Genomic DNA, 19,368 nt, shown 5'->3' with positions numbered 1-19,368 from the left:
CAGCGTAAATTAGCAAACCCAGGCGCACGCTGGCATGCGGTATCTGTAGGGGTGGTCTGAGGTGGCGGTTGGCGGCCGCCTGTTTTGTGTCCGAAATGAACGGTGCTTTAGGCGATCGTGCGGTAGTAGCACCGTTCATTTTTGGTGCACACCCCCGTGTACGCCCATATTTACGCCCATTTTCCCTCATTATTTCGGCCGCTCCCCTCAACACGCCCCTATGCCGCCCCCAATGCCCGTACTCTCGCGTACAGGTTTTTTCGCACGGAGAGACCCGTCCGTAAGCGTTGTGGAGTGTTCGCGCCTGCGCATTGGCGATTGTACGCATGCGCAGATCATGAAAAACCCCGGAACGTACGAGTACGGCCCGGCCGCACCAACCAGAATAAGGCCCTTAAAAACTTAACATTTTTTAGTCTTGTTTTAATATTATGTAGTCAAGTCACTGTTTCCTTTTATACCAAATTGGATGTTTTTATACCTGCCGGGGGTTGGGCGGCTGACATCACATGACATCAGGCTGTTTTCGTCCCCAAAGTCCATAGTCCGGCACATTGTAATCAATACAAGGTTATTCATCTTATATGACAATTATACATGAGAAGAGGTAAAAAAAATGATGTATGTTTATAATGAGCCCAGATGCAAAAATATAATTTCAGCCCAACTCAAGTTCACGATATGCAACACAGTAGGGGGAGGCAGAGTGTGACAGGGGGAAACAGTGGGTGACAGGGGCAGCAGTGGCCCCTTAGTCCTCAGGGGCCCTGGTGCACTGCAGCTGCTGCGCCAATGGTAGTTCCGCCTCTGTAACTGAGGTACTGATTAAGTCACCTGTGCTAAAGTATGAATATCCATGAAATGTATTAGAGTGCCTCAAGGGCTGATTTTTGGGACACAGTGACCTAAAGGTGCAGTATATCACTGACATATTGGTATAGGATGCAGTTAGGGTCTAGCAAATACCACACCACAATTGTGGAAGGTGGAGGATCCTTTTAAGCCCAGAGTAGATCAGGAAGTATGGACGCACTAAATTAGGGATCAGGTTACAATTTGAGAAGACAGGTTGTCAGGAATCGCGGTGAGCTTTTGTGTCGCAGGTGAATCTTGAGAGACACACCCACTGTCAGCTCCATATTCGGCCGTAGTCCATGGCTGGATGTCCCGATGTTGTCCACGCTGGTCCCATTTTGCATGGGTACCGCCATGACACCTGAGGTCAGCGGACTTGGATCCACCTATGGATTACCTGCAAACGCCATTCCTCTAACCTTTGCAATAAGGGGGTGATTTAGACTGGTTTGCAAACACCAAACACCTTCTTTAATGAACAAAACCATGTGCCCTGCAGGTGGGGCAGATGTAACATGTGCAGAGAGTTACATTTGAGTGGAGTGTTTTGAAACTGAAATATAAATTGCAGTATAAGAATAAAGCAACCAGTATTTACTCTGCACAGAAACAAAATAACCCACCCAAATCGAACTCTCTCTGCACAAGTTACATCTGCCCCACCTGCAGTGCACATGGTTTTGTCCATTAAAGAAGGAGTTTGCTTCTGCAAACCAACCAGAATCACCCCCCTAAATCACCTGATCAAGGTAATCACAGGTAACTTCCTCTTTAGTTTTGACTAAGGGCATTATTCTGGTCGATGCGGTCCGTTCCAAATTCTTTCGGAGGGCGCATTTTAGCCGTCTGCGCATGCGTAGGCAACGCTATGCGCATGTGCCACGGATGGTCTCCGTACACGTTCTCACTAATACCGTACAGAAATGTCCACCGAATTGACTCGGGAAATATGGGCGTTTTTGGGCGTCATTTGGACTTATCCAAGGGCATGGTTTCAAAGTGGGAAAAACTGGGCGTAAATATGGGCGTACACGAGGGAGTGCACGAACTCTGGTAGGCGTGCATTCGGACAGCATACCGACTGCAAACGAACCAACACGCATGAAATATGCGGTCTTCATAAGCAAGTTGCAGGTGCGGAGAGCACTTGTTCATGTGCTAGGCATTCGGTTTGCCCAATTAGTACGCCCGCACCTGAAGCACTGTCAGATGAACACAATACAATCCACTCCTCTACGCATTAATTACACTCTTTTCATTGCTTCAATTGGAAGCATTGCTGCCTAAATGGACCATTACTTAACCCCTTCCCGACATTTGACGTACATTTACGTCATGGTCGGGAAGCACTTCCCGACACATGGCGTAAATGTACGTCATGGATTTAAACTGTCACCGCGTCTATAGACGCGGTGACAGTTTCAACATGTCTGCTGTCCCTGACAGCAGACATGTCCGTGCATGCCCCGGGGGGGCTGCGATGCCGCCCCCCCGTCGGCGATCGCTGTGATTGGCTGTTCAGTGTGAACAGCCATTCACAGCGTTTTCCTGTGTCACCGGCGAATAACGTTCGCCGGTGACACGGGATCAGAGGTGATTGGTGCTGTAAAGTACAGCACCAATCACCGCGGGGTGTAAGGGTGACACTGGTGTCACCCCACCTCACCCCGCCCGCCCCCAAAGGCCGTGATTGGTCCGTCGGACCGACGGACCAATCACAGCCAAGGAGGGAGATTTAAACTAACGGTGACTGCACTGCAGACGCCATTCCGGTCTGGAAAGCGTGCAGTGCGGTCACCGTACCCCCCTGCCGCCATACTGACCAGAAATACTTGCTGCAATACTTACCTGATCGCTGCTGATTGCTTCCTGGATCCTGTGCAATAATTGTGCCATACTGTGATATTGTGCTGCTGCACTGTATTAGTATTAGCTAGATAGATAGAGAGATAGATAGAGATAGATAGAGAGAGATAGAGAGAGATAGAGAGAGATAGAGAGAGAGAGATAGAGAGAGATAGAGAGAGATAGAGAGAGATAGAGAGAGAGATAGTGTCAGAGAGTGCTATATTTTGTGCTGCTGCAGTGTGATATAGTTATAGATAGAGAGAGAGAGATAGAGAGAGAGAGATAGAGAGAGAGGCCTACTGACAGAGTGCTATATTTTGTGCTGCTGCAGTGTGATAGTTATAGAGAGATAGAGAGAGATAGAGAGAGAGAGATAGAGAGAGATAGAGAGAGATAGTGACAGATTGTGCTATATATTTTTTATATAACTGACTGCTGCCCCCTCCTTTTGTGCTGATCAGTATAAATTAACTGATCAGTAACTTTTTGGGGGCGCAGGTTTTTTTTTATATATAGATATACCTGTGAGTGCTGCTGCTGCAGTGTCATAGAGTGTTAGATAGTGTTAGATAGTGAGAGATAGAGAGATAGAGAGAGATAGTGATAGAGAGTGCTAAATTTTGTGTCTGCTGTCCCCGCCTTTTGTGCTGATCACTATATCTGAGGTGATCAGCAACTTTTTTGGGGGTACAGAGGTTTTTTTTTTTTTATATATACCTGTCAGTTGCACCAAAGGTTGTGCACCTGCTGCACCTCACTGGTAATCAGTGTCGCATCACTGATCACCTTTTTTTTTTGTGTGTGTGCTGTGGGGTATTTTTTTAATTTTTTTTTTTACACACACTGTGATTTTGTGGGTGTCCTGTGGCCGCTGTGCGCTGATCAGTGACGTACATCACTGATCATCTTTTTCGGCACAGGGTTGATCTATTTTTTTTTTTTTTTTGATCAAATTCCTGTTGCCTTTGAGCGCTGTTCAGTGACAGACGTTACTGACCAACATCTGTGCTCAATTTTTGGCGCAGGACCTTTTTTTTTTTTAACCCCTTCTTTTTTTTTTTTTTAACTCCTTCATTTTTTTTTTTTTTTAACCCCTTCATTTTTTTTTTTTTTATTGGTATAAAGCATTTTTTTTTTTTCTGCACTACATACACACTACACACTACATACCCCCCGGATTGAAATAAAGTTTGTGCCCCCCCCTACACTATACACGTGTTGAAACATTTCACTACCGGTAACACAAAAATAAAAATGGCATCCCAAATGTCCTCCCAAATGTCCTCCCAAATGTCCTCCCAATCATCCAGGAGAATGTATTCAGTGGAGGAGGCATATGCCATGCTTGCTTCTGACTCTGACACAGGCAGTGATGCAAGCGGGGAATTTGAAGGATTTGCCTTAAGCTCCTCTTCCTCCTCTGCTGATGAGGGACCCCCTCAAAGACGCCCCCGTAGATCAGCTGAGATTCCCCCCCCAATAATTGATCTAGTATGGACCCCACCACCAGACAATTTTGAGCCCCAGGTTCCTGAGTTTTTGGGCATGCCAGGAATCCAATTTGATTCCACAGGTCTCAGAGAAATTGACTTTTTCAAATTATTTTTCTCTGATGATTTTATAAATTTAATGGTGGACCAAACTAATTTATATGCCCAGCAGTTTATTGCTCAAAACCCCACGTCATCATTTGCTAGGTGGACCCCTGTAGATGCAGTAGAGATGATGACGTTTTGGGGTCTGGTGTTTCATATGGGCATAGTAAAAAAGCCAGAAATTAGGCAATATTGGAGTACAGATGTTCTGTACAGTACTCCATTTTACCGTATGGCCATGCCCCGGACTCGATTTGAGACAATTCTTAAATTCATACATTACACCGATAATGCACAGTGCCCACCCAGAGATGATCCCACCTTTGACCGGCTATTCAAAGTCAGGCCGGTCATTGATCATTTCAGTGCCAAATTTGAAGAGGTGTACATCCCTGAAAAATTTATTTGTATCGACGAGTCCCTTATACATTTTAAAGGAAGGGTTAAATTCCGCCAGTACCTTCCCAATAAGAGGGCAAGGTATGGCATAAAAATGTATAAGCTGTGTGAAAGCACCTCAGGGTACACTCACAGGTTTAGGGTATATGAAGGGAAGGATTCAAGAATTGAACCGCCAGAATGCCCCCCCTCCCTCGTAGGTGTTAGTGGGAAAATTGTCTGGGATTTAGTGCACCCCTTCCTGGATAAAGGTTATCACCTCTATGTGGATAACTTTTACACTAGCATCCCCCTGTTTAAGGCCCTTGGTTCAAGAGGTACAGCAGCTTGCGGTACTGTGCGCAAGAACCAAAGAGGCCTCCCAAAAACGCACATTGCCCAAGTAATGAGAAGGGGTGAAAGCAGGGGAATATGCAACGAAAATATGTTGTTGGTCAAATATAAGGACAAGAGGGATGTCCTTATACTGACAACAATTCACGGAGACAGTACCACCTCCGTCCCTGTACGAGGTACCAGTACCCACACCTCCAAACCTAATTGTATCCTGGATTACAATAGGTACATGGGCGGAGTGGATCTTTCAGATCAGGTACTGAAGCCGTACAGTGCCCTGCGGAAAACAAAAATCTGGTACAAGAAGGTGGCCGTGTATATCATCCAGATGGCACTGTATAACGCTTACGTGCTATTCCGTTCTACCGGCCAGAGGGGGACATTTATGCACTTTCAAGAGGAAGTCATAAAGGGCCTAATATTTGGGAACCAGCAGGCAGAGGGCCCCAGTACTTCTAGTACTGGCCCCCGTATTGTACCAGGGCAGCATTTTCCTGATGAAATCCCCTCCACTGGAAAAAAGGGCAGGACACAAAAAAGGTGCAAAGTTTGCTATAAAAAGGGAATAAGAAAGCAAACTATTTTCCAGTGTGACACTTGCCCCGACAAACCCGGCCTATGTATAAAGGAGTGTTTTAAATTATACCACACATCTATGGAATATTAGGTTCATAATTTCACCGTGCTTCGGGGGTCTTGCTAATGCCACATAGCACCCACCATTCATTCCACCAGAATCTGAGCCGCAAAATCCAAAAATCACTCCTTCCCTTCTGAGTCCTGCCATGCACCCAACTGGTATTTTTTGGTCACATGTGAGGCATTGCCGTACTTGGGAGAAATTGGGGCACAGATTTTGGGGTGCTTTTTCTCCTTCATTCCTTGTGAAATTGAAAAATTTTGAGCCAGAACTGCATTTTTGTGTAAAAAAATGTAATTTTTCATGTTCACTGCCCACTTGTATCAAAATTGGTGAAACCCCTGGGGGTTTGAAATGTACACTATACCCCTAGATGAATTCCCTGAGGGGTGTAGTTTGCAAAATGGGGTCACTTGTGGGGGGGTTCCACTGTATTGGTGCTTTGGGGGTCTTGCTAATGCGACATAGCACCCACCATTATTCCACCAGAATTTGTGCTGCAAAATCCAAATATCACTCCTTCCCTTCTGAGTCCTGCCACTTTTTGGTCACACATGAGGCATTGCCGTACTCGGGAGAAATTGGGGCACAGATTTTGGGGTGCTTTGTCTCCTTCATTCCTTCTGAAAATGAAAAATTTTGAGCCAGAACTGCATTTTTGTGTAAAAAAATGTAATTTTTCATTTTCACTGCCCACTTGTATCAAAATTGGTGAAACCCCTGGGGGTTTGAAATGTACACTCTACCCCTAGATGAATTCCCTGAGGGGTGTACTTCGCAAAATGGGGTGACTTGTGGGGGGGTTCCACTGTATTGGTGCAACATAGCACCCACCATTCATTCCACCAGAATCTGAGCTGCAAAATCCAAAAAATCACTCCTTCCGTTCTGAGTCCTGCCATGCACCCAACTGGTATTTTTTGGTCACATGTCAGGCATTGCCGTACTCGGGAGAAATTGGGGCACAGATTTTGGGGTGCTTTTTCTCCTTCATACCTTCTGAAAATGAAAAATTTTGAGCCAGAACTGCATTTTTGTGTAAAAAAATGTTATTTTTCATGTTCACTGCCCACTTGTATCAAAATTGGTGAAACCCCTGGGGGTTTGAAATGTACACTATACCCCTAGATGAATTCCCTGAGGGGTGTAGTTTGCAAAATGGGGTGACTTGTGGGGGGGTTCCACTGTATTGGTGCTTGGGGGGTCTTGCTAATGCCACATAGCACCCACCAAAATTCCACCAGAATCTGAGCTGCAAAATCCAAAAATCACTCCTTCCCTTCTGAGTCCTGCCATGCACCCAACTGGTATTTTTTGGTCACATGTCAGGCATTGCCGTACTCGGGAGAAATTGGGGCACAGATTTTGGGGTGCTTTTTCTCCTTCATACCTTCTGAAAATGAAAAATTTTGAGCCAGAACTGCATTTTTGTGTAAAAAAATGTTATTTTTCATGTTCACTGCCCACTTGTATCAAAATTGGTGAAACCCCTGGGGGTTTGAAATGTACACTATACCCCTAGATGAATTCCCTGAGGGGTGTAGTTTGCAAAATGGGGTGACTTGTGGGGGGGTTCCACTGTATTGGTGCAACATAGCACCCACCATTCATTCCACCAGAATCTGAGCTGCAAAATCCAAAAAATCACTCCTTCCGTTCTGAGTCCTGCCATGCACCCAACTGGTATTTTTTGGTCACATGTCAGGCATTGCCGTACTCGGGAGAAATTGGGGCACAGATTTTGGGGTGCTTTTTCTCCTTCATACCTTCTGAAAATGAAAAATTTTGAGCCAGAACTGCATTTTTGTGTAAAAAAATGTTATTTTTCATGTTCACTGCCCACTTGTATCAAAATTGGTGAAACCCCTGGGGGTTTGAAATGTACACTATACCCCTAGATGAATTCCCTGAGGGGTGTAGTTTGCAAAATGGGGTGACTTGTGGGGGGGTTCCACTGTATTGGTGCTTGGGGGGTCTTGCTAATGCCACATAGCACCCACCAAAATTCCACCAGAATCTGAGCTGCAAAATCCAAAAATCACTCCTTCCCTTCTGAGTCCTGCCATGCACCCAACTGGTATTTTTTGGTCACATGTCAGGCATTGCCGTACTCGGGAGAAATTGGGGCACAGATTTTGGGGTGCTTTTTCTCCTTCATACCTTCTGAAAATGAAAAATTTTGAGCCAGAACTGCATTTTTGTGTAAAAAAATGTTATTTTTCATGTTCACTGCCCACTTGTATCAAAATTGGTGAAACCCCTGGGGGTTTGAAATGTACACTATACCCCTAGATGAATTCCCTGAGGGGTGTAGTTTGCAAAATGGGGTGACTTGTGGGGGGGTTCCACTGTATTGGTGCTTGGGGGGTCTTGCTAATGCCACATAGCACCCACCAAAATTCCACCAGAATCTGAGCTGCAAAATCCAAAAATCACTCCTTCCCTTCTGAGTCCTGCCATGCACCCAACTGGTATTTTTTGGTCACATGTCAGGCATTGCCGTACTCGGGAGAAATTGGGGCACAGATTTTGGGGTGCTTTTTCTCCTTCATACCTTCTGAAAATGAAAAATTTTGAGCCAGAACTGCATTTTTGTGTAAACAAATGTAATTTTTCATGTTCACTGCCCACTTGTATCAAAATTGGTGAAACCCCTGGGGGTTTGAAATGTACACTATACCCCTAGATGAATTCCCTGAGGGGTGTAGTTTGCAAAATGGGGTGACTTGTGGGGGGGTTCCACTGTATTGGTGCTTGGGGGGTCTTGCTAATGCGACATAGCACCCACCAAAATTCCACCAGAATCTGAGCTGCAAAATCCACAAAATCACTCCTTCCGTTCTGAGTCCTGCCATGCACCCAACTGGTATTTTATGGTCACATGTCAGGCATTGCCGTACTCGGGAGAAATTGGGGCACAGATTTTGGGGTGCTTTTTCTCCTTCATACCTTCTGAAAATTAAAAATTTTGAGGCAGAACTGCATTTTTGTGTAAAAAAATGTAATTTTTCATTTTCACTGCCCACTTGTATCAAAATTGGTGAAACCCCTGGGGGTTTGAAATGTACACTCTACCCCTAGATGAATTCCCTGAGGGGTGTACTTTGCAAAATGGGGTGACTTGTGGGGGGGTTCCACTGTATTGATGCAACATAGCACCCACCATTCATTCCACCAAAATCTGTGCTGCAAAATCCAAAAATCACTCCTTCCCTTCTGAGTCCTGCCATGCACCCAACTGGTATTTTTTGGTCACATGTGAGGCATTGCCGTACTCGGGAGAAATTGGGGCACAGATTTTGGGGTGCTTTTTCTCCTTCATACCTTCTGAAAATGAAAAATTTTGAGCCAGAACTGCATTTTTGTGTAAAAAAATGTTATTTTTCATGTTCACTGCCCACTTGTATCAAAATTGGTGAAACCCCTGGGGGTTTGAAATGTACACTATACCCCTAGATGAATTCCCTGAGGGGTGTAGTTTGCAAAATGGGGTGACTTGTGGGGGGGTTCCACTGTATTGGTGCAACATAGCACCCACCATTCATTCCACCAGAATCTGAGCTGCAAAATCCAAAAAATCACTCCTTCCGTTCTGAGTCCTGCCATGCACCCAACTGGTATTTTTTGGTCACATGTCAGGCATTGCCGTACTCGGGAGAAATTGGGGCACAGATTTTGGGGTGCTTTTTCTCCTTCATACCTTCTGAAAATGAAAAATTTTGAGCCAGAACTGCATTTTTGTGTAAAAAAATGTTATTTTTCATGTTCACTGCCCACTTGTATCAAAATTGGTGAAACCCCTGGGGGTTTGAAATGTACACTATACCCCTAGATGAATTCCCTGAGGGGTGTAGTTTGCAAAATGGGGTGACTTGTGGGGGGGTTCCACTGTATTGGTGCTTGGGGGGTCTTGCTAATGCCACATAGCACCCACCAAAATTCCACCAGAATCTGAGCTGCAAAATCCAAAAATCACTCCTTCCCTTCTGAGTCCTGCCATGCACCCAACTGGTATTTTTTGGTCACATGTCAGGCATTGCCGTACTCGGGAGAAATTGGGGCACAGATTTTGGGGTGCTTTTTCTCCTTCATACCTTCTGAAAATGAAAAATTTTGAGCCAGAACTGCATTTTTGTGTAAAAAAATGTTATTTTTCATGTTCACTGCCCACTTGTATCAAAATTGGTGAAACCCCTGGGGGTTTGAAATGTACACTATACCCCTAGATGAATTCCCTGAGGGGTGTAGTTTGCAAAATGGGGTGACTTGTGGGGGGGTTCCACTGTATTGGTGCTTGGGGGGTCTTGCTAATGCCACATAGCACCCACCAAAATTCCACCAGAATCTGAGCTGCAAAATCCAAAAATCACTCTTTCCCTTCTGAGTCCTGCCATGCACCCAACTGGTATTTTTTGGTCACATGTCAGGCATTGCCGTACTCGGGAGAAATTGGGGCACAGATTTTGGGGTGCTTTTTCTCCTTCATACCTTCTGAAAATGAAAAATTTTGAGCCAGAACTGCATTTTTGTGTAAAAAAATGTAATTTTTCATGTTCACTGCCCACTTGTATCAAAATTGGTGAAACCCCTGGGGGTTTGAAATGTACACTATACCCCTAGATGAATTCCCTGAGGGGTGTAGTTTGCAAAATGGGGTGACTTGTGGGGGGGTTCCACTGTATTGGTGCTTGGGGGGTCTTGCTAATGCGACATAGCACCCACCAAAATTCCACCAGAATCTGAGCTGCAAAATCCACAAAATCACTCCTTCCGTTCTGAGTCCTGCCATGCACCCAACTGGTATTTTATGGTCACATGTCAGGCATTGCCGTACTCGGGAGAAATTGGGGCACAGATTTTGGGGTGCTTTTTCTCCTTCATACCTTCTGAAAATTAAAAATTTTGAGGCAGAACTGCATTTTTGTGTAAAAAAATGTAATTTTTCATTTTCACTGCCCACTTGTATCAAAATTGGTGAAACCCCTGGGGGTTTGAAATGTACACTCTACCCCTAGATGAATTCCCTGAGGGGTGTACTTTGCAAAATGGGGTGACTTGTGGGGGGGTTCCACTGTATTGATGCAACATAGCACCCACCATTCATTCCACCAAAATCTGTGCTGCAAAATCCAAAAATCACTCCTTCCCTTCTGAGTCCTGCCATGCACCCAACTGGTATTTTTTGGTCACATGTGAGGCATTGCCGTACTCGGGAGAAATTGGGGCACAGATTTTGGGGTGCTTTTTCTCCTTCATACCTTCTGAAAATGAAAAATTTTGAGCCAGAACTGCATTTTTGTGTAAAAAAATGTTATTTTTCATGTTCACTGCCCACTTGTATCAAAATTGGTGAAACCCCTGGGGGTTTGAAATGTACACTATACCCCTAGATGAATTCCCTGAGGGGTGTAGTTTGCAAAATGGGGTGACTTGTGGGGGGGTTCCACTGTATTGGTGCTTGGGGGGTCTTGCTAATGCCACATAGCACCCACCAAAATTCCACCAGAATCTGAGCTGCAAAATCCAAAAATCACTCCTTCCCTTCTGAGTCCTGCCATGCACCCAACTGGTATTTTTTGGTCACATGTCAGGCATTGCCGTACTCGGGAGAAATTGGGGCACAGATTTTGGGGTGCTTTTTCTCCTTCATACCTTCTGAAAATGAAAAATTTTGAGCCAGAACTGCATTTTTGTGTAAAAAAATGTTATTTTTCATGTTCACTGCCCACTTGTATCAAAATTGGTGAAACCCCTGGGGGTTTGAAATGTACACTATACCCCTAGATGAATTCCCTGAGGGGTGTAGTTTGCAAAATGGGGTGACTTGTGGGGGGGTTCCACTGTATTGGTGCTTGGGGGGTCTTGCTAATGCCACATAGCACCCACCAAAATTCCACCAGAATCTGAGCTGCAAAATCCAAAAATCACTCCTTCCCTTCTGAGTCCTGCCATGCACCCAACTGGTATTTTTTGGTCACATGTCAGGCATTGCCGTACTCGGGAGAAATTGGGGCACAGATTTTGGGGTGCTTTTTCTCCTTCATACCTTCTGAAAATTAAAAATTTTGAGCCAGAACTGCATTTTTGTGTAAAAAAATTTAATTTTTCATTTTCACTGCCCACTTGTATCAAAATTGGTGAAACCCCTGGGGGTTTGAAATGTACACTATACCCCTAGATGAATTCCCTGAGGGGTGTAGTTTGCAAAATGGGGTGACTTGTGGGGGGGTTCCACTGTATTGGTGCTTGGGGGGTCTTGCTAATGCGACATAGCACCCACCAAAATTCCACCAGAATCTGAGCTGCAAAATCCAAAAATCACTCCTTCCCTTCGGAGTCCTGCCATGCACCCAACTGGTATTTTTTGGTCACATGTGAGGCATTGCCGTACTCGGGAGAAATTGGGGCACATATTTTGGGGTGCTTTTTCTCCTTCATTCCTTGTGAAAATTAAAAATTTTGAGCCAGAACTGCATTTTTGTGTAAAAAATTTAATTTTTCATTTTCAATGCCCAGTTGTACCACAATTGGTGAAACCCCTGGGGGTTTGAAATGTACACTATACCCCTAGATGAATTCCCTGAGGGGTGTAGTTTGCAAAATGGGGTCACTTGTGGGGGGGTTCCTAAATTTTAGCATCTTATGGTGCCTAGAAACCTACATGGTGCCTAAAAAATAATCTCAGAAAAAGGAGTCTCCAAAATCAAGTAGGTGCTCCTTCTATTATGAAGCCTGTGGTTTGGTCAACGTGCACACTAGGGCCACATATAGGATATTTATGAAAACAAAAGAATTGGGGGAATCAATTTTTAGTCACATTTCTCTAGTAAAATGTACTGTGTTCCTTAGAAAAATGTATTAAAATTGCAAATCTGCAAAAAAAAAGAAATTTTGAAATTTCACCTACACTTTGTTTTAATTCCTGTGAAACACCTAAAGGGTTAACAAACTTCCAAAATGCTGTTTTGAATACTGTGAGGGGTGCAGTTTTTGAAATGGCATCATTTATGGGGGTGTCTCACATACAAGTCCCTCAAAGTCACATCAGAACTGAACTGGTCCCTAAAAAAATCAGTGTTTGAAATTTTCTTGAAAATTTGAGAATTTGCTATTCATATTGTAAGCCTCCTAGTGTCCAAAAAAATTAAAAGGAAGTTGAAATAATGATGGAAATATAAAGTAGACATATGGTCTATGTTAGTTATTAACTATTTTGAGTGGTATGATTATTTGTCTCACAAGCAGAAAATTTAACATTTTGCAAATCGCTAAATTTTCCATTTTTTCACGACATTTTGGTATTTTTCACAAAAAAACACAGACTGTATCGACCCAAATTTACCACTAATTTGAAGTACAATGTGTCACGAAAAAACAATCTCAAAATCACTGGGATAAGTAAAAGCAAAAAAAAGTTATCCCCACTTAAGTGAGACATGTCAGATTTGAAAAAAATGGCTCTGTCAGGAACGCCAAAACTAGCTCTGTCAGGAAGGGGTTAAAGACACAAAGATAAGCTAAAACACCACTGCATGTTTGCTATTTGGTAAGTTTGCTTTATAATGTGTTAGTAATAATTAGCACATTGTAGAAAATTGCATTTGACGTGCAATTATTATATAATATGCATACATAAAACCTACGTAAAGGAGTAACAATGATTGAATAGCACTTCACATGATGTAAGGGTTAATGTAAAGTGGTAGTAATGTGTTTAAGTATCAAATAGGATTTAATTGATTACAATTACAAACAAACCCTTTTTTATGAGGTAGCCTATTTGCATAAGTGTGTCATGTGACAGATTTAGGAGTTCAGATAATAGTCGTGAGTTTTGCGTAAATACACCGCATCGGTGCGTACGGGCAGCTTCCCATCCGTTCTGACGCTGTAAGACCGTGCAGAATCTTTGTGTTTCCACCGCACACGCACGGTTTGGATGTGGTCCGAAAACACACCCTCTTCTTAGAGAGTGAGTCCATCCGAATGCGGAGGACCTGTGGGCGTTTGTTCTTACAATGTCCGCACAGCGTGGCGTTCGGTCAGCTCCGAAAGAATACGGAAAGTTCCGCACCAACCAGAATAACCTCCTAAGTGCTGCTGCTGCTGCTTGCAGCCAATCACAGGCGACCAAGGGGGATATAAGCAAGGCTCCCAGAATCCCAAATTGCCCTGAACAACTTGTCTGTTCTCTGTGATACTCTCCGGAGTCAGCTTCCAAGGCTCCAGAATATTACCTGTTCCTGATGCCTATGCACCTGTGTCCTGCTGCTGCTAGCCAGCTGCATGGTTAACGCTTCACCTGGCATATATCTCCAGCATTCCACCTGAAGAGTCTGTGCCCTGTCCAGGATATCCTCAGCAGAGGTCGCTATAGGCTTCCAACCTAAAGCCTACCATCGGCATCCAGGCCAATAGTGCTAACATTGGTTCCCAGACCGAATATCCCACCATTGGATCTAGTCCGACAAATCCACCATCGGTTCATACTACTCTGTTGGCTCCCATGCCGACTAACTCTTCTATTGGTTCCCCGACCGATAGTCACTCCCCAGTGGATCCCAGGTCAATATACCTCCCTGGCTCCTAGACCAGATATCTCCAGTTGGTTCCCAGGCCAACACCTGTCATCACCAGCTCCCAAGCTATCTGTCATCAATTCCCTGACCTTCCCATGTCTATCATCGCTCACTAGAGAACTCCAGACCAACAGTATATTTCCCAGTGTATCAGAGCCAGTTGGTTTTGGGGGGCCTGACCTGCTAGTCGGGCGGCAGAGAAATCCAAAGCTCCTTGCGAGGCCCCCTGGCAAAAAAAAAACACTGTTGTGGGTTAGACTCCGTGCTCCTGTACCTGGTCCTCATCAACACTCTGTCCCAGATGCTCCCTTATGTGCCATACTTCGTCTATCTGCTGCATGTCATCTAAATTCATTAAAGCCCCAAGTTTCCAGTATCCAGCATCCCCCACTGGCCCACCACGGTTACAGCCAGGAAAAAAGATTTCCCCAGTGTTGATACGGGTGCGGTATAGCGGCCCTACAGTGGGGATTCCGACGGCCAGTATACCAACATCGGAATCCCAACTGCCGGTACCTCAACAGGGGGCGAGCACAATGAAGCCCCTTGCGGTCTGGCTGGGCTCGCCATAAGTTCTATTCTCCCTCTAGGGGGGTCGCGGACTGTTGGGCATTTAACAGTTGGGATTCCGATGTCGGTATACTGACCGTCGGAATCCCGACAGTAGGGATGTCATCCGGCACCCGTGAAGACACCTGTCAGCCCCTAATAGATACACAGCACATCACCATAATTGGAAGGCGTAAATATGAACACTGGTAGAGGTGACAGATGCTGGAAGTACAAAGTAATACAGATTCAGGCAGTTCTGGCAGAGGATCAGACAGGATCATGCATTGTATAATACAAGGAAACTGTCAGGCAAGGTAGGTCATACTTTTATCTGCCATCAAATTCAATACTTCTAAAAGTTGCAGCGCTAAGGCCTTACTAATAGAGACATTTTATACGGATATATTTTGTCCTGCGTCTGTGCTGTTTATTGATGTGTTTTGTAAAGGATATGGATCTTATTAAAAGATTTATACATCTGGTGCCTGCGGTAGATTTGTGGTAGACTCACTATTCCTTTTCTCTTAATACTGAGCCAGAAAACAGAATTTAATATGTGCTGGTGTCAGCTAGACTTTTTCCAGGATGAAAATCACTTCATTTACTCAATACTCAGGTAGTAGTTATACCTCGCCTGTCACTGGGACAACAAATCACAGCCAGTGGTACATATCGGGGGATGGGACGGCAGGTGATTTTTACCTGGGCCCTGCTCCCCCCTCGCCCATAGCAAACAGCTGGGCAGTGGGGAGCACAGCCTCTCTCTCTCTCCATCCCAGCATACACTGCTCATTGCTGAGCTGGGGAGAGAGGCAGCTGCAGCTGCAGCCTGTCCTATCTCTTCCTGTGCTGGTGTGTGAATTTGCAGCCTGAGCGATTATTGAATGACCGCACATGTGCAAGCCATACTTGCGATCAATACTGTGAGTGCCCCAGAAAATGCAGGCATTGCCAGGCTATTGGGAGGGAGAGCCTCTGACGTCAGCACTGGGGGTAAATTATTTAGTGGTGAGTGATTACGAATGGGTGCCCAACTGCAAATGTATACGCGCACATGCACATGGGCAGGAAGACACCGTAGCGGGGCAACGTTTACCTGATGGCTGGGCTCCGAACATTTGCAGCCCAGCAATCAGGTCTGAATCGGGCCCTTTATCTCAGTCCACTCAATCCCCATCCAAGTCTTAGTACATTGACCCTCTTTATTTATTTGTGCTATTTAGTAACAGTTTCTTATATAGCGCACACATATTCCGCAGCGCTTTACAGAGTATAGTTGAACACTCACATCAGTCCCTGCCCCAGTGGAGCTTACAATCTATATTCCCTACCACATGTACACGCACACAGACATTCTAGGGTTCATTTTGTTGGGAGCCAATTAACTTATCAGTATACTTTTGAATTGTCGTACGTGGAGAATATACAAACTCCGCACAGTTAGGGACATGGTGGGAATTGAACCCATGACCTCAGTGCTGTGAGGCAGTAACACACCTCCCAACAGTCCCAAAAACCGCGGGAATGTCCCGGTTTTCGGGGACATTCCCACGGCCGGCAGTGTCCCGCGGTGAGGGGGGCTGTTTGGATTCCCCCGTCGGCTGCTGAGCAGCGGTGAATAAACGCTGTGTGCATGCGCACAGTGTCTATTCCCGCAGCCAGGGGGCTGGGGGTAATGGCTAGAGGCTCACGGAGCCTCTGGGTCATGCCCCCATAGCGACACAGGGGCGTGGTCTCGCGGGAGGGCCACGAGTATAGGCCACGCCTTCTAAATTAGGCCACACCCCAGAATTTTTGGCGCGCATCAGTCTGTCCCTCCTCCCTGGAAGTTGGGAGGCATGCAGTAATGCTAACCTTTACACCAAGCTTGCTGGACCCTATAGTCCTTTACATTTACATTGACCTATGCAGTAGTAGTGTTCTACATAATACCACATACAGAGCTACTTTATAGTGAAACCCTGATTGTACAACCCTTGATTTCCCATTTTTAAATGATCTGTTCTACATGGGTAACTGTCTTTACTCACATAGAGGACTGGTGAATGCAGTGTTAGGAAACACAAAGATTTTCACCTCATACTTGTACCAGAATGCATCTCCACCTGGTTGCTATATAGCCCCCAGAGACATACAGTAAGAGGAGTGCTTTAGATCTGAAGGGGGAAATTTACTAAGATGGGAATAAGACTTCACATGTGATGTTGTTATGGGCAACCAATCAGAATCTACTTCTTATTTATTTAGCACCCTCTAGAAGATAGTAGACAGGATGTGATTGGTTGCCCATAGTAACATCACATGTGAAGTAGAATACACATCTTAGTAAATTTCTGAACTGTGGTGCTCTTTATTTGTACTCTACTTTTGTTATTTATTCAATGTTATGCCAAGTTTTGTCTCCCTGTATTGTCCATTTGTACGGTGCTGCAAAACACTTGTGGCGCCTTAGAAATAAAATAATAATAATAATAAGTAATTCCCCCCGTCTTATACCTGTATGTTTGTGGTATAGCAGAATACTGGTGTTACCCTAGAGCAGTTATTCCCAACCTCAACCTACAAGGCACATTTAAGCCCTGTACACCAGTGGTGGCCAAACCGGTCCTTGAGATCTACCTTCCGGACCACCTGAGGATCTGTAGAATGTGTTGGATAGAAATGAATGTGACAGTTAGTAATGACTACACCTGTGCACCAGCTAGGTGGTCTGGAAAATGTGAACTTTTGGAGATCACAAGGACAGGTGTCGTCATTGCTGTCACATTCATTCCTAACCGGCACATTCTACAGATCCACAGGTGGTCCGGAAAACATGAACTGTCGGTAGATTTCCAGGACCGGTTTGGCCGCCCCTTATATAGAGTCCGTTGAGTTGTTAAGCATTTGGGCTGTGTGGTCTCTGGTATGTGGTCATTAGGTTGATAGTCAAAATGTCGACATGCATTAGGTTGACATGGTCAAAAGGTCAACACAAGAATAAGATAGACATTGAAAAAGGCCAGCATGATTTTTTTTTAAACCATGAAATACTTACATCAACCTTTACCATGTCGATCTTTTGACCATGTTGACCTTATGTGGGTCGACTGTTGACTGTCGACCTAATGATCCACACTTTTGGTCACTATACAAAAACTGGGCCTGTTTACAAGTCTGATGCTCACATGCAGGGGCGGATTGGGAATTTAAAGTTTCCCTGGAATGATTTCTAGGAAGTGGTTTCATGTTGGTGGCACCAAATCAAATGTAGGCAGAACCAACACCAAAGTAGGTGGGATTAATCCATCAGTACAGCGGTGTAGTAACAGTTTGTTTCAATATGCTTGGCAGTCTAGTGGCCCCCAGACCTTTAAGCTGCAATGACAAACCACAAAACTCCACATTTCAAATAATACCCTCCTCAACACATAGACCCCAAACCTCCATTAACAACTCATTACCATAATCCACCAAATATCCCCACACCTCCCCCAATGGAGCCCAGTAACAACCCAGAAATTGTTACACCCCAGATAGCCCCCACTGCTGTCCTTTAAAGCTGGCCATACATCAGAAAGATCGATCTTAAGATTGATTGCGCTCATGATTGTGTACAATTTCCCTTGAAATCCCCGGAAGTGCTTGGTGGTTTTTGGACACACAATCTACTCACAATCCATCTTACAATCAGTCATACAATCCATCTGCTGCATGATTGTGTACACAAGATGTGCACACAATCTGCATACAATCCATCTTACAATCAATTGAGATTGTATGATTGGGTACAATATCTTTCTGATGTATGGCAATCTTAACAGATATCACAATAGATATCATATAGCCAATACCCCAACATGAGTAATTGCAGCATCGGGTACTCTAAACCGCCAAAGGTTATTTTTGTGGGAGACAGGAGGAGGACGGGGCCACTACTCTTAGCAGGGACACATCTGAGAGGTGGCCTCACAGGAGTGCTGGCCTACCGGGACTCTTCCTTGTAAGGTCTATGGCCAGGGCCGGTGCTAGGGTGTCCGGCGCCCTCCTGCAAACCATTCATTTTGCGCCCTTTCACATTGCCATTGCAACAAGCTGCAGCCCGATTGTGGGAGTGTATGCAACAAGCGATCCTATGGAGGATCTCGGGTGCATGTAGATGTATGCATACACCATCTCAGTGCTGTGTCCACAAAATGTTGCAGGCACTAAAGGTGCCCATACACGCTGCGAGAATCGCATAGTTATCGGCTAGATCCCATCACACGGCATGCATGCAATGTGTGTGCGATGCGATCCGAAAGCAGTACAAAAAGTATGTGCAGCACATTACACCCCTCTCGTGACTGAGGGGGAAAGAAGGGGAGAGCAGGAGGAGATGGAAGAAGAGGGGAGGAGATAGAGGGGGCGGAGTGTTGAGGACTGGCAGCGGCACTGGCAGAGCACACCGAGAAGAGGAAAGGAAGGGGAGGCGGCGCTGCTGCCTGTTCGTCATTTGATTGACAGCTGACAGGCGCAGGGAGCAATGGGTAGGGGGCGGATCCGGACATGACATGTCATCCAGGCATTCACAGACAGCGCTACA

Source organism: Crinia signifera, chromosome 3 (assembly GCF_055691185.1).
Source record: "Crinia signifera chromosome 3, ASM5569118v1, whole genome shotgun sequence".
NCBI lineage: Eukaryota > Metazoa > Chordata > Amphibia > Anura > Myobatrachidae > Crinia > Crinia signifera.
Note: the sequence above shows the minus strand (reverse complement) of the source record.